This window comes from Lagopus leucura, unplaced genomic scaffold (assembly GCF_019238085.1).
Source record: "Lagopus leucura isolate 7727_CA_CO unplaced genomic scaffold, USGS_WTPT01 Super-Scaffold_100019, whole genome shotgun sequence".
NCBI lineage: Eukaryota > Metazoa > Chordata > Aves > Galliformes > Phasianidae > Lagopus > Lagopus leucura.
In genome coordinates, this window is record NW_024962273.1 from 10,087,394 (window position 1) to 10,108,988 (window position 21,595).

At 43.4% G+C, this 21,595-nt stretch overlaps 1 protein-coding gene across 2 annotated transcripts in view; it reads left to right on the forward strand.

Annotated features, from left to right (window-relative positions):
* Positions 1-21,595, forward strand: part of SEMA5B (semaphorin 5B) — a 248,368-nt gene that overhangs the window by 62,181 nt on the left and 164,592 nt on the right. For both annotated transcript variants that reach the window (XM_042877572.1, XM_042877571.1), the window contains exons 2-3: positions 3,549-3,764; positions 12,837-12,897. The gene's annotated coding sequence lies outside the window, so the exon portion shown is untranslated. The remainder of the gene's footprint in view (positions 1-3,548; positions 3,765-12,836; positions 12,898-21,595) is intronic.

Consider the following 21,595-nt stretch of genomic DNA (forward strand, 5'->3'; position numbering starts at 1 on the left):
CAAATTCAGAAGGTGATCTTTGAAGGGAGATAACTAGATTAAAGACAGACAACTAAGGATGGACTTAGCCACCTTCCTCTAATGATGTGTTTAATGGCAAGATGATCATCATAGGGTCATTAAGTGCCAGGGAAAGTAGAAGGCACATTGTGAAAGTAGTAACAGAGAACAACAAATGCAATTTAATAAAGGGCAAATTCCAGCTGGCAATGAGGCTAAACTGTCAGATGGTTAAGGACAGGCAGAAAGGGAAGTCATTTGCTTAATGAGGTAGTTCAGACAAACTAGATAGAAATACTTCAGGTTCCGAACCCAGCAAGTGTGGCACTGTGTCTTCCCTGCACAATATGGTGGTTTTCACTAGCAGTGCTCTGTCAGCCTTGGCTGTTGTAACCATTAGCAGCATTAATAAACTATGTTGGAATGAGAGTACTACAATAGCATCATTACATGCGGAGGATCTTTCTTTCATCTCTAGTAGTGAAGAAGGAAATTAGGTTTTCTGTGGCTTCACAACAAGAAACAAGAAGTCGTGTGCTAGGGTTGTGCTGGAGGAGATTTAAAGGCCACAGAGATACAGGGAGATTTCCCTATGGCACAGCACTTAGGCAACTCACCGTTCTCTCACAGAAGCAGCTGGGCTTCCCCATAGCAGAACCTCAGAACCCAGCCCTGTGTTCCACCCTAGCTGCTGCCTTGGAGCAGAGCTGGCCTGAAGGCTGTTGGTGGTGCAGTGGTTGATCTTAATTAACCACCTCCAGGGCTCTCTGCTGCAAATGTGCTCATGCTCTCCTGCCTGCAACAGCACTTCATTAGCAGCACAGCTGCAAACAGCCTTGGGTCTGCGCTGCCGCTAAGGCTTTATCAAAAACCTGGCTTCAAGCTCAGAAAAGTGGACCAAACGTATTGCCACGGGAACTTAGGGAGCCTGGTGTCTCAATCAGTGGGTCTAATATGATGAAGAAAAGCAAATAACAAAAATATTAATCTCTTTGTGCCATAAATATGCAGCTAATGTTCCTTGCTGTATTTTAAATACGCTGACAGGCATGGTGCAGCTAATTAATGAGGTTTCCTAGGGATCCCAATTAACAGCTAATGGTCGCCAACCACAACATCAGAAAATAAAGAGAAATATGGGGATCTTGTGCATGGAAATGTCTTGTGTTGTCCAGCGTAGTTGATGATCACTAAAGTAATAGAATTCTCATAAGGATTTGAGCTTCTCAAAAATAAATGTAGTTTCTCCAGGACCTTGATAGTGATCAGGAAGTGAACATAAAACTGTGATCTCATGTAATTTGGAAAGTTAATATACTAATCTGATTGGCAGAGCTTGCTAGGGACCTCACTGTACACACTGAAAAGGGAGAAAAATCTTATGGTTGGGTGCATCAATAGCAATGGAAGTGCAGAAGACAGTAGATTCTATTCCATAAATCATCAGAGATGAAAATGGGTGGTGTTCCAAAGAGAAATAAAGCAGTGTTGTTCTTTGTGAGGAAAATAGGTCAGCCCATGTACAAGCATTGGTTGTTATGTGCTACAGTAGATATATGTTGGAGAGCTGGTTGGAAAATTAATTTATTGCTGACAAAACATTGCTTTTAAAGAAGTCTTTCCTCATGCTTTGAGATTTTCTTGGGGAAGAGAAAAAAGGAAATTACCGCTTTTCCCCTACCAGCAACTTTCAGATGGAAGCCTGGTTTCTGGTCAGGCTTTTTTTCCCAGCATAAACACATGAATTCTTGGTGGTACCTTTCAGCTGAGATCTGTAAGACAAATGCTAGAGGCTGTGGTTACATTGTGGTCGGGCAGTGTGGAGATTTAAACTTCAGGCTTTTAGGCTGGGACATCAGGTTACTCCTTAGGTTTCAGATGCTGGGTTGGCTTTCCCTAGAAGAGCTTATTTTTATCCCTGTGTGAAATGGCAGAAGCTTCGGGGGTTGGGAAAATTTCCCTGTGCTAAACTTTGAGCTTGTTTCCAGTATCTTGACTCCTTTAACTGGGTGTCAGTGGCCTTTTTTGGTTAGATACCACAGGCTAATTCCCATCTCTGCTCTGGGACTGTAGCTGAGCTGAGCAGTTCATCGCCAAGGGAAAACAAGTCTTTCTTTATAACTGTTTCTCTTCATTTTATCTCAGCTTGTCAGAGCCTGGCAGATTCTCCATCCTTTATGCCACTCCTCAGCAGCTTTCTTTGCAGAGCGGTCATTAGCTCTGCATATGGGGTGGCCTGGGGGGATTCTTTGCTTCCCTAAAGTTCCCTCCACTCTTTCATGGGTTTTCTTTCAATTTTATATTCTTTTAGGCTGAAAAAAGCTAGATTCTGCTCTGAATCTGGTCTTTACTTGATGTATTCTTGATGCTTGTAATCCCTACTGGACTGGGCTGACCTGCTGTGGTACTGTAACAGTGCCTGACATGTTTGCTCTGAAAAACATTGATAGTGTTGGCATTTGTATCTCATTTTCTTAAGTTTACTTATACTGTTTAAAACAATTTGTGGAGATTTACAATTGCTTGTTTTGTAATACAGCCACGAAGAATTAAGGGAAGGCTTTAGAAGTAATCCCTCTTCTCCTCCAGCCAAAGAAGCACTGTCATGTTGTCATCTATCAAATGATGTAGGGTCAGAGTTTGCCTTCTCTCTAGGTGCACTTGATAGGCATATGTAAGTGCCTCATTTCAGTCATTCACAAAGGAATTCAGCACTTTGATTTTTAAAGGTGGTGCCAAACATGCAGAGAGAACAGCGTAGCTTAGCTGTAGTGCACCTATGGGAGCGATATTTGCAGAAAAAATGACTGAGAAGACAAGACTTAGAAATCAATTGCAATTAGAACTGTAACTGGCTTGATACTGGAGACGGATAACTGCTAGCTTTTGATATTTGCTAGCTAGGCAGAAACTCAGAAAATTGCATTTTCTGAGAGCAGAGATACGGAGGAAAGATGGCTTTATGTTTAAGTCTCTATGCTGGGAGTCACAAATCGACTTCCCTTTGTTTCCTGACTGCCTTGCAGGATGCCTCTGTAGTCTTGGGGATGATTACAAACTTTTTACCATATGTTTATGCTGCGTCTGGTGATCTGAAGCCTCATTTTAGTTGGCACTCATGAAATTCTAGCCTACCAAATAATATTTACTCATTAGTCTCCTCCAGAAAGTAAACAAACCTTCTTTGGAAAAACTAAACTGAGTCACGTTTACACTGAACAGGGATTGTGTGTCTGAGTCAGTGATGGATGACAAGTGAGGCCTTCGGACATGATGACTATATCAGACTGGATGCTCAGCCCAGGCTTGGGATCATTTAGGTTGCTTTGAAAAATACTGGGGGAGGGAGAAGGGGAGAGATGCTGACCGCGAAGGGCTGTTTTCCCAAATAGTTAGTGCTATAACTCAGGGAGAGGAAGGACCTGACAGAAGTAGCAGGAGCCTTCCTCAAAGAGGACCCTATAACGTCAGGCACATTTCTTTATTAATGAAGGAAAAACAACAAAAAAAGCTTTTTCTTTTTTCTTTCTTTCTTTTTTTTTTAATAGATAAATCATCCAGAAACAAGTTTATGAGAAAAATAAAAGGAAGAAGGCCAAGGAGGCATGCCAGAGAAGGGAGCCTGCAGAGTCCAAGGGGTTCAGAGAAGGCTGCAGTGGGACTGCCTCTGAGAGGGAGAGTTAACATCCTAACAGGTTTACCTTCTGGGACTCTGAGCTTGGATTGCTGCTGGAACATTTGTCCTGGACCTGGCCTCTGGGCTGGTGAGTTAGCGATGGAGTGACACACGTGTCTTGTGCTGAAATGTGATGTTTTCATGTTGATCACTGCGAGGAGTTATGGTCTCTGATCACTCTGTTTCTCCTGCTCCAGTGAGGACAGTATGTGTCAAGCAGATAAAGCACAAATCTGGGAGCTGGAAGACTTGGTCTGTTTCTGAGGCTGCCACGGCCTATTTGTGGTTTTTGATGAGGCAAAGAAGTGCAGATGTTAGATGAAGGGTTCTCCAAATGGCTCAAGGCTCTCTTAACTGTGCCGTTACAGAACTTGATGAGACCCACTCTTTCTCCTGACTTTGTTGGGAGCTGAGATCTTGTATTTCAGCCTGTAAAAAAGGTAGGTGTCTGCAACCATTTGGATACGAACAATGCGTGCCTGCTGCAGTGCAGGCAGATGATGCAACTTTTGCAGATGCTGTTTAGTGGGAAGGGAAGGGAAGTGTACTGTAGCTAACAAGGTGGGTCAAAGTCAGGCCCTGGTTATAGCAGTTCAAACCAAGAATAATGCTGTTGGTGCATTTAGCCAGAATTCATTTTACACCAATACGTACACGTGGCAATCAATCCGTACAGGTACGTGTGATTGCAGTATGGGCAAGGGAATGGTGAACGGAACTCAATTAGTCTGGTCCCAGAATATATCCCACAGTAAGTAATAGCATTGCAAGGGGTTAGTTTTGCAATATCGCTTTTCCATTGCAGCAACACAAGAACGTTCCATTTACTGTTTGTGCCCAATTTGTGCTGTCTGAATCTAGGAAATGTGCCCACTTAGCAGAATTTAGAGCTTCTGTTTGGAACAAAGCAAAGGATTTTTTGTTTTCTTTATGGAAAATGTTTCTGTTTTCTTTTTTCATCATTACAATGTATTTATTATTTTATTTTAATAGATGAATAAAATTTTCCTCTATATTTTTGTAGAACTAGAACTAGACCCAACAAAGAACTTTCCAGAACAATCAATCTGGTCCTATTATAATGATTCATTTCCCTTTGGGCAGCCTCACAAAGGTGTATGGGTCGTTACAGAGAAATGGCAGCATTGGTCCTGCAGGCAGCTCCCAGCCCATGTCCTCTGACAAAGAAGAAGCGTGGAGGAGGCTGCAGAAGTGTGTCCTTTTTGGAGGAGCAGTGGGCATTTTCTTTGAAGATATCTGCACTTACCTCCTGTCTCCCCTTAAAATCTTTTCACATTAATATTCATGTTTTCAATGCTAATGAGAGTGATGACTATATGCTAAAAAGATTCTTCCCCTTCAGATTTCTCTTACAATAGCCAAATACAGAAGAAGTGATGAACTAAAGCTCCCTGTGAGTCTTTGACTCATCCAATCACCCCAATTAATCAGTGTTAAAGAGAAGCGTGTGTGACCACCCAGGGCACTCTGTCTGGCTCCACAACTTAGGTTGCTTTGTCTCAGTGTTGCAGCATGCACGTGGTATGAGATTATGCCCTGTCCTCAAGTGCCCGCCACACTTACACAGTGTAGTCAAACCAAAGGCAGGGTGAGCGTCAGTTATGAAAGAAAAGAATTCCTAAGTAGCTGTAGGTTTAGTGGAAGCCTGTTAGGATCAAACTTTCACCTTCAGTATAAATCTAATGAGGAAAATTTGTATGTAGGTGCACACTCATTGAAAGTAAAGTGAGAACCTAGGAAAACTGTTTCAAACTAAGGGGAAATGGTTTCAAACGGAAGGAGGGGAGGTATAGACTGAATGGATGTAAGAAAATAGTTTCTTCCAGTAAGGGAGGTGAGGCACTGGAACAGGCTGCCCTGAGAGGTGGTAGGTGCCCAGTTCCTGGGAACATCCAAGGTTAGGCTGGATGGGGTTATGAGCACCTGATCAAGCTGTAGGTGTCCCTGTTCACTGCAGGGCAGCTGGACCAAGTGGCCTTTAAAGATCCCTTTCAGATTAAACTAAGATTTATTAGGAAAATGGCAAACAATGGGCAGTAACTCCTAAGGGGGAAGAGCCCATAGGTTGGGGTTCTCCTTTTACCCAGCTGTGCTGCTAACCTGCCGTAAATCCTTCTCAGTTTCTCACCTTCTCTGGAGGTGTGGCTTTGCTGTTGTGAAGAAGGAGCAAAGATTCCTTTCAGCTGTGCCACCAGAGCATGGTCTGAGCCGGGCTAATGAGCACAGGTGCTGGCTGCAGGGAGCAGGAGTACTGGGGTTGCTCTGGCAAGCATTTTGTTTTAGGGAAGAATGGATCCTTGGAGCATTTGATCAACAATCTGGGTTTGTATGCCCATTTCTGCATTAAGCACACTTAATGATTTAGGAATTTTCTGGCCCTTTCTCTCTTTCGTTTATCTCATGTTCTCATCAACAAGAGCTTTGTTTTAGATTACGATAAGGCTTTTTAACCATAATTTTTCTGGATACGGTCATAAGAAAATCTTTTTTTGCTTTTAAATAGGAGCCCATTCTCACTTCTGAGCTATCTTGACTTTTTTTAAGGGGAAGCAATAATGAATTTCCATATGGGCTATACCTTGTAAAAAGATTATCTCCATTTATTCTTTTTATAAAGTTTTCAGAAGGGAAGGCACTGTCCCAATGCACAGAAGCAATTTTTCTTTTCAGTGGATCCTGTGACTCAAATCTAAACCTTTGCTCTCCAAGGAACACTTTTCAAATGTTTACTTACTGCTTGATTCCTGATAGGCAGTCTGGAAAAAAATCAGATGAGGTGTTGCTCCTGAAAGTTATACTGCTTTATATTGTTTGAAAGGCAGAGATTGAGCTGATTTGTCTAGCAGCTTGCCTTTTCTCAGCTGGGGGAAAGAGTTCCTTTATAGCTTAGGCTTTTATCAACAGTCCAGTAAAAGCGTTTTATATACATACATAAAAAAAAATACAACATTCATATAAAGCCTTTCATCTTGAAGGCTCCAGAGTAGTTGACAAATTTGCCAAATAATTTGTCTTTTCTCAGAAGTTATCTCTTGCTCCAGCATAGAAGCATAGGTATTTCTGTGTTGTGTGAAACCATTCTTGCTACTAATAACTCATGAAAGTCACCATCAGAGCTGTAATGCACAGATTACAAAATTTTAAACTAAGAACTTTAGAAACTTTTTCCTAATAATGTAAGAGGATTTATTAAACACGAAGCTGTTTTCTTGGTACAGTGAGGCCACAGGGGCACTGGAGCACAAGGTGTGCTGAGGGAAGCCTTGTGGTGGTTAACTGGAGAAAAAAGACCAGTTGTACAATAGTGAAGACAAAAGCAGTCTTGGAGCCATCCGCTTTGTTTGGATGCTTGGTGACAAATTCCTGTCCTGCAGCACAGCTGGAACAGATTGTTGTGTGTGCATGAAAACACACCTATGAGGATGCTCTGCTGCCTGCCCAAGCCCGTCCAAAGCAGATTGCCCTTTACCTTGCTGGTGACCCCAGGAACGCTGCTTCCATCTGAGCCTTTATGTATGAGCAGTATTTTCCTCTTCTGAAAGGGCACTGCACTGGCACATCCTACCTGCGTTCTTCTTGGCTGCTGAACCGTCTTGTGCAAGGCGCTGCCTACCTCACGAGCAAGCACGCCACAAGGTGACGGCGGGTTTCGTGATGGGACCCATAGTGTAAGAGTGTTAATGGAGTCAAGTGCTCTTTATTGGCTCTGGGGTGTTTCAATGCACCCTTGGCGTGCTCATGCTTCCTGTAAGAAACTTGGCTGGAGGAATTGAAGCTGCAAGACATCATCCCGAATTCCAGCTGGGATGTGTAACTTGGCTACACGGCGCTCTCCCCTCTTTGCCCCCCTTAGCCACTTCCCATGTTAAATAGTTTCTCAGGACTCAAAGGGAAAGGGGGAGATAATCTCCAGGCCAATCACTCTGATAAGTAGGAAAAATGTGTACATAAATGAGCCACGATTAATAGTATGACATTGTCTCTTGACTCACTTCTCTGGCAGTTGTAGCTTGCTGGGATGGCAGTCCTTGTCCTGTTGTCGGGGGCTGGGATGCAGAGAGTGAGCACTGAGGGTGGGATTTGTTTAACACACATTTTTGTACTGAAGAAAAAAAAAGTGTGATTTATTTTCTTTTGCTGCAGCCTGCTCACAATTTTCAGTTTACATTAATAGCTGTGGGAAGAGCAACTCTTAATGCCATATACTTTGGCTGTTAACACTGTGTCTGGTTTGACAGTACATCCCTCTTAAATTTTTTTTATTCCCTTGTGATCATAAAATATGTATCAGCCTTCCTTTGTAATCTTCAGTGTGTCCAGCTAGCTAATGTGCATCTCTTTCCCTTTAGGATTTGATTTTTCCATCGCTATACGCTTAGCAAGAAGAAACAAACTGACTTCTTCAATTCTATTTTATTTTTAATCAGAAGCTTGTTTGAATTCATATTTGATGGAGTTGTTTCTCCCGGAGCCCCTAGCAGCTTCCTCCCCAAAATTTTTGCTTCACTGATATTTTAATTGCTGTAATAATCAGCATTCTGAATAAGAGGTCTTTCCCCTAGCTCAGTAAATCCATGCAGGCTGGGTAAAGCATGTCTGTGATTTATGTGCAGATAAACAGCTTTGGATCCCATCCAATCACTTCATCAGTTTTAATTCGGCTGCCTAATCAGTAGCAAACAGGAGGGCTGGTTTTTTGTTGTTTTTTTTTGCTTTGTTTTGCTCTGAGCAGGGTGGGGGTGCTAACGGAGAGCTTGGCGCCTTCCCCAGAACGGCACTGATCCTCCCCGTTTCTCATCATGTCAGTGTCAAAGTCAGTGCTAACTTTCTGAAGGAGTGGATGAGAAGGGACGGGATGCCAAGACCTGCCTTTAGGCTTTCGCTGGTATCTAAGGAACCGCACAGATATGCGGTCTGAAAAACAAGCCTGTACTTATCTCATGTTTTATAAAGGACATCCCTTGGATGCCTGAGAAATGTGGAAAGCCTCGGATGGAAGCAGATTTTATTTCCTGTCCATGTTCTGGAGCTGACACCTTCAAAACCACTGGAACCACTGCAACAGGATACCCAAAGAGGTTATGGATGCCCCATCCCTGGATGCATTGAGTACCAGGCTGGATGTGGCTCTGGGCAGCTTGGTCTAAGTGGTTGTCCACCCTGCACATAGTGGGGGGCTGGAAATTAAGTGATCATTGTGGTCCTTTTCAACCCCAAACTGGTTTCACAGCAATCCTGCTGCTGCTGTTCCCCGCAAGGTCTGGTGACTTTGGTGGCGCTGGGAGGTGTCAGGTGCCTGCAAGGTGCGGGGCAGCACCAGGGGATGAGTGCTGTTCTCTTGCATCCCCACTGCTTTACGTCCTTCTGTGCAGACTGCAGCATCCTGCTCCCCACTGGCCCAGTGCAGCAGGGTGGGATGGGGCAGTGTTTGCTCATTCCTGCCCTTTTCTTCTTCTTTCCTGCCCTGCAGTTCTGTGAGATGGATGCTGAATGCTCAGTGATGGAGTGCTGGGGCTTTGGGAACAAATGCTGTGCGTGAGGTTCTGCAAGAGAACTGCTCCTCCTGCAGCTCCCCCAGTGGGCAGGTGCCCATTGCCACCTTTGCATCTCCAGCCTACGTGCTGCTGTGACACATGGACCATGTGCACAACGCTGTAGAGGGCAGCATGATCTGCCTGCCCCAAAGCTGGCTTTTCTAACTTGGGGCCAAAATTTCTGACCCTATTTTTATTTATCCTGAGCCAAGCAAATACCTATTAATAGTAAAATGCTGCACCACTTACATTATTATCTGTTGGTGCCATGCGTCCAGAGGTGAAGTATTCCCTGATTCGTAATCAGCCTCTGCAGGATTACAGAGAGTAACCCCATTTTGGTCACTAGATCTAGGGCAAGCAATACCATCTGCAATAATAAAGCTTACCTAAAGAGCTTAGCACGGTTTGACCAGTAAACCAGGGCTGCGGTCCCTGAGCTCTGTTGGCTCTCCTGGCTGCCCTCCATCTCTACAGGCAGTTGTTCCCTGCTGCTCCCTTTATGATGGGAGGCAGCAGGAGATAGCAGCAGCTGCTCTTCTGGACCCATTTCTTCCTGCACCATAGCAGCCCTTGCTTGTAAGCAAGCAGCAAGCTTGGGAGAGCTGTGCCAGGCTGGTGGCTGCCACTGTAGCATTTAGGAGACTTGCTCCTTGGGAAGGAAAAGACAGGCATTGCTGCTGTACCTTCAGGGTGGTTTACAGCGCTACACAAAAGACCCACCAGCTTTTTTTTTTCTTTTCCATTTGAAGTTAAACCCTCACAGCTCCATTTTTCACTATTACTAAGAACACAAGGAAAATCCCGACATGAGCTGCTAAATTCAAATTTTCTTGGCTCAGCCTTAATTCGTTGCACACACCCATAGCTGTAGGGGTTTTAAATAGAATTTTGAATCATCATGAAATTCAGAGAATTAGGCTGGGCTGGAGGGAAGGGCAGCAGGCTGGGTTTGGGGCAGTGTGGGATCAATTTGCAGATGTGCACATCCCGAGGGACCTTGGGCGAGGTGTTTCAGCCATCCGCTGCGTAGTAGTTTCTTTTAATTTGCAAAAAGGCCATAAAAACTCCCTGCCTTGGATTTGAACCGTTACTGGAGAGAAGAGATGCAGCTTCTGGGGTGGCTCTGGTACAGCATCAGTCTGATGCTTGAAGGCTTGTAGGGAAGAACAATGAGCACTTCATCCTCTTCTTCTGCAGGATCTTATCTTGTTCTCCTTTTTTTTTTATCATACTTCTTCTCAATATCAGTAATGCAGAGGGACTTCTAGAACTGAGATTTCTCTGCTTTAGACTGAATGCAGTTGGCAGGTCTGATTCTTTTAACCTGAGCAGGAGCTGTGAGCACCCCATTAAAATTAATGCAGGAGGAACTTCTAGAGTGCGGGAAGATGAAGATGATCCCATATGTCTATCTGCAGCTGTAATGGAGAAATAGGAATGGCTTCATGCTGTAACTTGAGAGGTAACTTGACAAGTAATTTGAGGAGAATGCTCAGTTTCTTGCAGATCAAAGGGTGAGTTTAGGGAACTCTCTGTTCTCTGGCCAGAAGGGAGTGTGAGTGTGTAGAGTTTTGTGGTCTGCAGACCAGAAATCCTGCGGGTGACCGAACTCAAGAGTTGCTGCTGTCTGGTGGTTTGGTTTTTAGAAAAGACCACAGATCCCAGAGGGCTGAGCTCATACATGCATTGTATTTTCCTGCAACCTGGTATTAGGGGTTCTGAGTTGCCACCTGGGCTACATCCAAAGCACTTCCACTGCTGTCATTTTAAAGAACAAGGGAAAATCAGTAATAAAGGCTGAGTCCTTTTGTGAGATGATCTGGTACCCTAAGGCATCCCAATGGTTTCCCACCTTTGGGGTTCAGCCCTGGCAGAAGCTGTGGGAACTTCGTCATCCTCAGTCATCTCCTGGGATTGCTTGTACAGGGTAAAACTGGTAGGAGAGGGAAAGAAATGTGATATTACATTTATGTGATACAGATGTGCATACCTGTGTCGCAGTCCTAAAACATTGCAGGAAGGTGCAATGGGAGCATTTTCTCGATTAGGAAAAGCTGATAAATGAGTGTAGAAAACAATTGCTGCGGCCCTCACAGTGAACTGGATGACAGGTTCCTCAGTTACTGCAGTTTATGTTTTTTCAGATGATGCTACAATTATTGTGACTTTCTCTTATCTTTTCCTTCTTCCTTTTTCCTTTCTGCAAGGCTCACACTAGTTTAGAACCCATTGCTCAGATAAGCTTTAGTGGAGTGGTGATGGGCCTGCCCATGGCCTCTCCCTGAGCATGGCACCTTAACCCCAGAAGCCCCTGGTGCGGTGCAGGGTTCTGGCAGATCACATCAGTTTCCCCAGGAAAACCCTTTTGTCTTTTCAATGCCTCTGTTCCTTGTCTGTGCAGTAGAGCTAACAGCATGCACTCCTCAGGAGCACGATACAGATAAACCCATCTGGTTCAGGAATGCTCAGATATCACTCTGATGGAAGCCATGTAAATAACGAGATAAATGATTTCAGCGAGATCGGCTGTCGAGCATAATAGGTAGCGGGGTCAGAGTCTGTTCGCAGTGAATCATTTCTTACTGGCTGAGTAGGATCTGTGCTCACAAACCATTGTGCAGAAACATCCTCTGGTTTTTGCTGCCTCTGTCTTTTCCCTGCCTACACATTCAGCTCCTTGATCTCTCGCTTGGAAGTTCTAGGGACAAGAGATAGCCACGTCTGAGGGTTGCATGGAGCTCAGCATCAAGAGCTCTGCCACAGGGTAAGCTTTGGGTGCTGCAAGAGTGAAAAGAGAACTTATTAGGGTAGAATTGAGGGTTTTATACAGGACAGGTGGGTGAAAATGAAGAAAATAGCCTTTGCAATGTGTCTGGAGCAGGTGTGTTCATTTTGTGTGTTGCTATGGTGTTAAAGGGCAGGGCTATTGCTCACAGCTGGTATGCTAACTGTCTGCCCCCTGGGGCTTGCCTTAGGACCCAGGACAAATGGTGTGGGCTTCAGCTGGCTGCAGCACCTGGGTTGATTTGTGTGGTTTAAATAGGGCTTTACTAATCCTTAACTGACTTTGTTGGGGTGTAGTTCTGCTGGCAGAATGGAGTATGCAATAAACTCAGGCAGAGGTGAGTGAAGAGGTAGGGAGATGGCAGAATGTTGCTGTGAGGAAGAGGGTGTGTGTTTGCCTTTCTCACTTGTTCAAATCTCTTGCTTGGAAGCTGGGATGAGAGCAATTCATTGTCTCTCCCAGGAGGATGAAATGGTCAGGAGTGCACAGGCAAGGTTTCACAATTTGTAAGTCAGAATGAGCATGTTAAAATATTTATTGTTGCTACAAACATTTGCTGCTGGCAAATCTGTGGGCTCAGATCTTTGCAGAAAGGAAACGCGAAACAAAGAATTGCAGATGAAGCAAGTTTTGAAGCAGACTTCAGATGAGCATTAAGAACAATTTTTACACTACTTTGTGATTAATTTTAAGTAATACGTTTGTTATGCTATGTTTCCAAAATAATATCTAATTTTAATCTTAAATGTCTTCTCCATCAGATGGAAGACATAGTTAGAAATAATCACTGATGACTCTCTTCCTGATGTTTCTACAGGTTACTAAGGATTTTCCCTGGTGCTTGACTTCAGATATGACATTTCAGTAATGCAGAGGCTGTAAGTATATAATGTAATGTTTGCAACCCTTCTTTAACTGCCATGTTCATGCTCTTTCCAGATCTTTGTTAGGCTTTGCTAGACTCTACCTTGTGATAAAACAGCAAGGAAGTGAATAGAAGATGACATGGTTCTAAAATAGGGAGTGTCATTTTAGACGCTTTGCTTTATCAGATGAATGTCTTGTTTAAGAGCTGCTATAACGGTTGTTTAATCTGCAGAAAGAAAACCCAAGACATCTGTCAGTATTGCTGGAAATGCCACAAGTAGTCAAAAATAAAAAGACCTCATTAGGTTAGATGAGCAGTGAATAAAATGCAACGATACATTACTAAAAGTTGGCATGGAGTTGGTTCCCAGGCACAGAACAAAGACTAAGAACCTTATTTTTCTTGTGATAGCACTAATTAAAAAAGCTTACAAGAAGCTGAATGATTAAAAAAGAGGGGCTGCTGCCCTAATCATGTACTTGTTGGCCTTCGGTCAGTTGGTGTCAGAGTTGGGTATCTGGCAGGTCTTACCACAGAAGGAAGCTTTTGTGCAATTCTGGGCTTGAATTCCTGGATGATTGAAAAAGATGCAATTTTGTTTTCTTCTTCAACTGTTTCTATCTATTCTTTAGGTGAATTTATGAGCTGTTCGTTTTGGTAGCACTTCTCTGAATCCTGCGTTGTTTTTCCTAATCAGTTCTCTCAGATCTGCTCAATCTCAATTTAATTCAGTCAGCTACTCAACATCCAAACCATTTGTAATAAAGAGAGTGCTAATTTTTCCTTTTATTTCAATTGTAGTCAATGGCTTTCGGCAGGTGTTATCATATAACTCAATCACCAGCCATTGGAATTTGTAATTTAATCAATAGTGGAGGCCGTTTTCCCTCAAGCAGAGTAAAAGAGAAAGCCCAAGGAAAATTCCTGCTAAAAAGAGAGTGAATAACAAAACAAAGTGATAGAAACTGTGGTTTGGACTTCATAGCTGCATGCCTTGGTGTTGTATCTGCCTGGCAAGTAGCAAGGGAAAGAAATACCACTATTTTAGAATTAATGAATGTAATGTGGCAACTGTGAACTCATCTTGCAAAACCTGGAGGGGAAATTGTTCATGTGACCTAAGTTGGTAAGACAAGGACCTTGAACCAATCCCACTGGGCTGAGTGGTGTTTGCAATTCTGTGCATGAGTTAATAGTGTTGATACTAAGAGTTTGGTTTAAGAGAGACACCAGGAGATGAAACTCTGTGTTAGGGCAGATCCTCCAGCCTTTCTGGTCTTTCCTTTCTGGCATAGTAATGTCTTTAGACAATGGCAGAAGAGGATGTAGCCATGGCAGCAAGCCACTTTTGATGTAATCCCTGCATGGTTTAGGGCAGGGATGCATGGGGATCTGCCTGGCACAGTGGAAGCTGGCTGTGGTCGATGTACCTACTCTGTGACTATCCTTCACTTTTGCTTCCAGTATTTCTGCTATGCTGCTGGAAGGGTGGCGCTGGCAGGATTACCAGGACTGAGAGCTCTCTTGATTTCACATACTGGCACATTTAAGAAGTGTAGTTCTCAGTAGAACATTTCTTCCTGTTCTGCTGCTGTCTTGAATGTTGTCCCAAGATAGAAGGCTTACTTTGCTCTCAGCCTCTGGAAGGCAGAATGCCTTTTTTAAATTGTAGAGAAGCTTTGAGCAATGCCCTGCCAGAGAAGCACCTGTGCTGGGTCACAGCTGGGAGTTTGTCCTTGGCTCCCTGGAGTTCAGAGAGATTGCCTGGGCACATCTCAGGCCTCTGACAGTAAATGTTGGCTTGGCATTGATAATAAATAGCTTCTTGGTGTTGTAGTCTTGGCTTGACAAGGTCCACAACAAGAAGATGAAAGGTATCAAAATTACTTATCCAGAAAATGCTTAAAATTACTATAAGTCATTTGGCCCCTAAGGGAAATCAAATGCTGTTTTGCTCATGTCCTTTCCAAAGCTGCACTACCAGTGCTATAGCCGTGTTTACTGCAAAAGAAATGTTGAGTTGGCCATTAGAACATGCATCTTCAATTTGTAATTGAAGCAGGCATACCAGTAAAGAACAGCTTCAGGATACAAGAACTGGGGGAAATTTTAATATGCGGTGTGTGGTATTATCTTGACTATTTTAGTACTTTCCTTGAGTGCTACTCTAGATTGAATTAACAGGTACTCAGGGAGTCTTTGGGTGCTTGTTTTCCAAACAGCTTGCTAAACTTTTCCTGTGGTAAGCATTTAATTTCCTAAGACAATAAGGCAATCAACTGATGAACTCTGGGGTGAATCATCTTTAAAAAGACCACCAAACACTCTGATGCAGAAGCAATCACTTAATTGCAGTAAGAGTCTTGTCTCAGGTTTTTTGTAATGTGGGACATTATGAAGAGTTCATGGATAAATGTGGCAACAAAATGGTTTGGTTCTAATTTCTCAGCAACTCTATCTTGATGCAGTCTGCTGAACTCAAATGCCACTCCTGTTCTGAGCAGCTGTACCAAAAGGAGAAGCTTTAGACAAGAAAAGTGTGAAGGGTGCCTATCACACAGCTGCGAAATCTGCAGAACTGCAACTGGCCAACTGGAAGCTGTCTTAGAAGCCCTTAGAAACTGCCACAGGAACCTGGCATTGGCTATTATGAGCTATATTGTGAATTATATTGGTCCATCCTTTTTCATAAACCTATGTATAGTGCTGAAAGATTACCAAACATGATACCTGGTTCCTTCTGGTGCGTACTGAACAATGCCATCAAAATCAGTGCAGTTCTGCCCGCTGAGTTCGGCCACATACGAGAACAGAGTTTTTTCCTCTGTGTAGCCTAGTGTGCTGTGTTTGGAGACTGACTTCTTGGAGCAACCAGGCTTTGGCTGGCCAAAGCAATCAAGTGTTCTGCCTACCTAGGCAGCCTGGGGTACCCAACTGTAAGAAGTGAAAAGCTTCTGATGAGGACTGAGGATGAAAGCTTTTTTCAGGATTGATTTGGCACTCAAGAGCTCAGTGCTTTGCTGCATTAAGTGATGGCGCAGGCAGACTGCCCCTCTGTCCTTCCCACGGTGACTTGCCCTTTTCACCTTTATAAGGAGTGATACTTTACACAAATCTCTCCTGCAAAGCCGAATAACTGAGTGGTGAGAATAATGCACATATGTAGTAGTATAGTATATCCAAAATATTTATGTATGTGGCCTTTTTCTTTTTTTTCCTTTTTTCCCCTTCTAATATCCTTTGCTTTTAAACTGCTAACACGTCTCAAAATCCTTGGCTTTTGATCCTGCTCCTGGCACCAAACCACCTGTTGTAGTGATTCCACACTGGCTAGGAATTTGGAGGGGAGGTGGAGAAAAACAAAAAAAAAAGATAGCAGGCACTTTCAGCTCATCTCTTAGAGGACATTGAGTTTCATTTGCACTGAATTCAACAGGCTGCAGAAGGATGGGTTGTCGTTTAGCTATTAAAGATTTTTGTTTTCCTGATCATTGTGAAGTAGCATCATTAACACAGGCAGATTACCATGCTTCACTGTGCTGTGTCCATGGTACATTAGAGACCCATTCCTGTTGGAAAAGCAGGGTCTGTTCTTCTGTAAAATGAGGGGCCCATTGGCAGTTCTTTGGCAAGTTAGACAGAGGGACTATTTAACAAGGAGGAGAGTGGTCTAATAAGGGGGAAGAAATTGAACGTGACAAGTGCAGGGAGAGATAGCAGAAGGCTGATTTATAAATCAGTGTAATTGGGCCAAAACTTTCATCAGTTTTCACAGAGCTGGGGAGGAAGAGGGCTGCAGTTTCGAGGGAAATGAGTGCTGTGATTTTTCCGAAGTGCATTTTTAGAAAAGTCAAGCACTCCATTTCATTTCTCTTATGCACAGCAAGTGCTGTGCATCAGACTAATGGAAACTGGTTTGCATTGCTTAATTTTCCTCCTTGAAAAGCTGTATTGGTTTTTGGTGTAGGAATTGAGCTTTTGCTTGAATATATCTGGATTTTACAAATAGGTTTTAGTTTAATAAGATGAAACCAATTAACCAGAAAAGTCATTGCCAATGGATTTTACAAGTGCATAAAAATATATTGCTTTTTTTTTTTTTTTTTTTAAAAAGTTTCCTCACCCTCAGAAATGTTGCCTTTTCTTTCCTTTGCCACTGGTGGAAAGTACTGTGATGAATTTATCCCCTTGTGCATTTTTCTGTGCATTCTTGGGCTGTGTGCATGTGTGTACACATCTGCTGATTTTGCTCTCACTTTGCCCCTGGTGATGCTCAGAGCAGTTTGCTTGTGGCCTGAGCAAAACCAGATCTTGCAAGCTATGAAGAGGTGATCTTAAAAAGTTGCTTAAAGTGGCACAGGGCCCAAGGACTAGTGAGAAATGTCTCAAAAGCAGATGTTAATGCAGTAGCTAGAATGTGTGCAGCAGAGTTGCTGAGGAAGGCAGTAGGGCCTGGGTGTTTCCCCAGTGCCATTGGAAGCCTCTCCTGGGGATTCCCAAAGGGCTCCTTGTTGTGGTGGCTTTGCACTGAGAGCAAAAGTGGAGATGAGGCAAGCTGTCCTGCAGCCGCACGGAGGTCTGTGGAAATGAGGTCTGGTCTCTGCCTGCCTTTTCTTGGATGGTATTGCTTATTTGATTACCTCTAAGAACATTTACCTCCATCCTTAGTAATTAAATTGGAGAGAATTTTGTGCGAAGCCCCTCCAGCCTCCTCTACCTCTACATTTCCATTGACTTTGCCTTGGGAGCAATGGGGACAAGACATGGGCGCATGCTGAGAAATGATGGGATTTCTCTTTCCATTACTTCAGCCTTCTCTGTTCCCTCATAGTCTTGCCTCCTGCTTAAATTGTGGAGGATATTAACTTTTGAGAGCATGTGGGGTGTAACCCAGGCAGGCACTGCCTGGGGGATGACACGTTTTTCCCTGCTTCCATCAGACGTGTGTGAATTGAGGCATGAAGATTCTGCTTTGGTCCTTGTAAAGTAAGCTTGGCTACTTTAGTGATGACTCAAATATGATACTTTGGGGTGAAAAAGGGTGTATGTCCAAGTACATGGTATATGACGCGAAATTAGCTCTTACAAACAGGCATCTCCGTTCACACAAGCTTTGCCCAATCCTTCTAAAAAACATCTGCATCATCTGAAAGAATAATAAACACTGATTTTCAGTAATATGATCAGCTTTAATTCTTGTACTCTGCAAGCAGTGGGAGCGCCCTTCAGGGCAGTGCCCTTTTCGCATCCCTGCTTCCATTTAGTGGTACTTCTCACACTCTAAAAATAAGTGTAGGCATTTTACCAGCAGGCTGACATCATTATTAGTGTTCTGTATATTTACCATGTAACTTATGATCAAATTGAAGGAAGCGATGAAGTGGATGACTTTAAAAGAGAGAACCCTTCCAATGCGATGTGGGCCTCAATGCAAGCCAAAGGGTTGCTTCAGACCCTACTGGATTGGTGGGAATCCATTCCTAGCCAAGCTCCACTTTCCAGAGCCCCAGCACCTGACACCTCCTTCCAGTAGCTGTTGTGTGAGCAGTGTCAGTTGGTTTGCACCCAAATTCTTTCTCCACTTTTTAAATTCTTGCCTTTTTGACTTTTGTTGGATTCCTAGGCCAGGAAGGTCATTAAAATGACCTTGCTCTTTCACATAAACATTGAAACAAGTGGTACCAACACCAAATAACTGCTTTGTGGTCTCCAGTTTTGTCCTGCATTTGTTTTAAAGCTTCCCAGGAACCCTTGGCTACTTTGCACAAACTGTTAACTTGAGGGCAATAATTTTGTCTGGGTTTTGTCAGAGAAATTCAATTAAGGAGGATTATGAACACAGTTGTAGGCCTGTTTCATTTACAGTTGCAAATGAAACCCAGGCCACACACTGATCGTTTATATAGGAAAGGAGAGATGCTGCGTAGCTGTGAGAGGCTGAAGCCAGAGTTACCTGCATGTTCCATTGTGTGGCTTCGCTTATTGCAGAGTGGAGGGGAGGCAGATTTCAGAATGAATAAAGAAGTGATGGAGAGGTAAGGAAGAAATCACCAAGGGGAAAACTACCCCCACTGCGGTTCCCTAGGAGGCACGCTTCCTGTTTGCACATAATAAACTCCCCAGGGAATTTCTTCCTCCTTAGAAATTGTATTCTGAAGAGTAAGAGGGAGTCCTCCTTTAGTTATTTATTTATGGCTCACAAAGAGCGATATTTTGTTCTCTTGGCCTTGGTTTGGCTCCAAGTCCCAGAGCCACCAGGGGCAAGGCATACAGTTTCATTTTTTGTTGTTGTTGTTGTTATTTCTGGGCCACACAAGCTAACTTTTATTCCTTTCTTTTTCTCTTTTTGAACTTTTCTGGAGGCAGCCGCATGCCCTCCAGGTAGGGGAGGGGAAAGGCAGGGTGGGAGCTGAGGACATCTGTCAAACTGGATCAAAATGGGAGCATGGTCCTAGTGGAAGTAGTACACTTGTGGTTAATGAAAGAAGGAGGGATTTTTGTTTGTTTTGTGAGATGCCTTTTTTGTTACTAAGGGCAAAACAAAGGCTCAACTTCTCTTGATGTTCTCCGATGAAATGTCTGTGTTTGTAAAGAAGCAATGTATCTGAGCTCTGCTTTGCAGCAAGAAACTTTGGAATTACTTTGCACTGCTCCAGAGATAGGTGAAGGGCACGTAGTCATCTCATCCTTGTATGGCTTTGTCCCATGCCTTTGGCCTCTGCCATCCATCCTTTTGGCAGGGAAGCCCCTGTTGGTCTCCTTGGGAAGTTGTGAATCTGGAAATGCTGTGTACAGACCCAGTTCTCATCTACTAAGTTTTGTTTGTAAGGACTTCTAACCATTTTGCAGATTGGGAAGAGGGGCATCCCAGGATGAAATGCAGCCCCAGCTGAGATGAGAACAGGAGCAGCCCCAGTAACAGTTCCCTGCCGTATATACCTGAGCAATTCTCTGCTAGAGAGGCTGGAGTGTCTGCCAAGCATCCACGCATTGCCTTTGATTAAAGCTCTCCTCAAGCACACTCAATTTAACAACTCCTTTTCCTCTTTTTTTCTTGTTTTCTTCCTGATCCTGCAATTCCAGGAAGGGTTTTACTGTTCTTATTGTGGTTTCAACTACGTGCCCAAGAGGCTTACTGGATTCTTCACCAGATCAGGGGAAATAAGCTCTTTTGTTTCTAGCTTTAGATCAGATACTGTTTCCATATGCCTCTCTGTATACAGTCTTCACACTGCTGAAGTCTGAAACAGAAGCAGGCAATTTATTAACTCCTGAAATCTCCAGCAAAATTCACTGGAAGTGGTGCAGTGAAGACTGAATAATATCTGCCTTTGCTCCACAGCCAGTGTAGTTCATCCCACAATGGGGTTTGTGCAGCTGTCTGTATTTTTCTGTTGTTTTGTGTCAGACCAAACCTGGGATAGCTGGGGCCAGGGCAGCCACCTTTGTCAGCCCTGGCTTCATTCAGGCATAGTCTGGACAAAAAAAAATGAAAGCCCATATGTAAAGGGCTATATAGGCATGTTTTCTGTAGAAGTTGGGACTCCTTTATACAGCATCTTCAGCGTCTCTCAGTCCAATTGAGCATGACTTTAGAGCTAGTATTACCACTAAATGCCTTTGAGATTTATGAATAACCTTGCAAAAGTTGGTGGGTTCATAATGGCACAAAAACATTATGGGGAAAAAAGAAAGGACAAGAATCAGAATTTTGCCTAACTATAAGATCACTTTATTACAGCTGTTCTGGGTGATCTATCCCAATGTGTTTTGATGTATAGTCAGGGGAGGAGATAAGTGTTTCCAGAGGGCGACTCACCAGATGGGGTTCGTGTGGGCAATGCAGCTGACCCTTGGCAGTGCTGATCCCATCCCACTGAGATGCTGAGTGTGTTGCTGCCTTGCCTAGCCCAGCATGCAGGTGAATAAAGTAGGGTGAGATGAATCTCTGCCTACGTTTCAATCGCATGTTCTATATATGTTAAAGCATATAAAAATAGTCCTTTCTTAGCATCTTCCAATCTGTAGATAGTAGAGTTAGAGCCTTAGCCAGCATAAATGAGCTGAAGTTTGGTGCTGAAGAGCTGATTCTGATGGAATAACTTTCTTCTTTGCTCTAGTTCAAGAGGAATCAGATCTCCATAGAGTTTTTGAGGGGTTGTTGCAATAGCACCCATAAACTCAGTACCAAAGCCTCTGCCATGGGACTGAAAGGCTGTGCAGTGTGTAAGGTACATGCGATTTGATGTGATGCTTCACATTCTGCATAAACTGATTTAGGTTCATAACATCTAGCAGCACTGCCCTCTCAAACTGTAGCAGAGTAATAATTCATTCAAAACTGCTCTGATGGAGAGTGAAATGATGTTCACCTGCCTAGTTTAAAAATCAGATCGGAGGCTTTCCGTCCTGTGGCTGCTAACTGGTTTAGCACAAGCAATGTGCACACACACAGTAGCCATTTCAGCAGTTTCCCCAGAACTTGCTGTACATTTTTAATTCTTTCTCTCATTCTTTCTTTTTTTATCAAAACAAGCATTGTTTACACAGAAGAAAAAAATGTGTTGCTGAATCATAAAGCTAGATAAAGTATGTGTTGGACTGAGGTCCTTTTCAGCCAAATAATGACTTTATCTGCTTATAATGGAAGAATTGAAAGAGGTGTGGGAAAGAAAGACTGGAACACACTCAGGAGCCTGTGTTTCAGT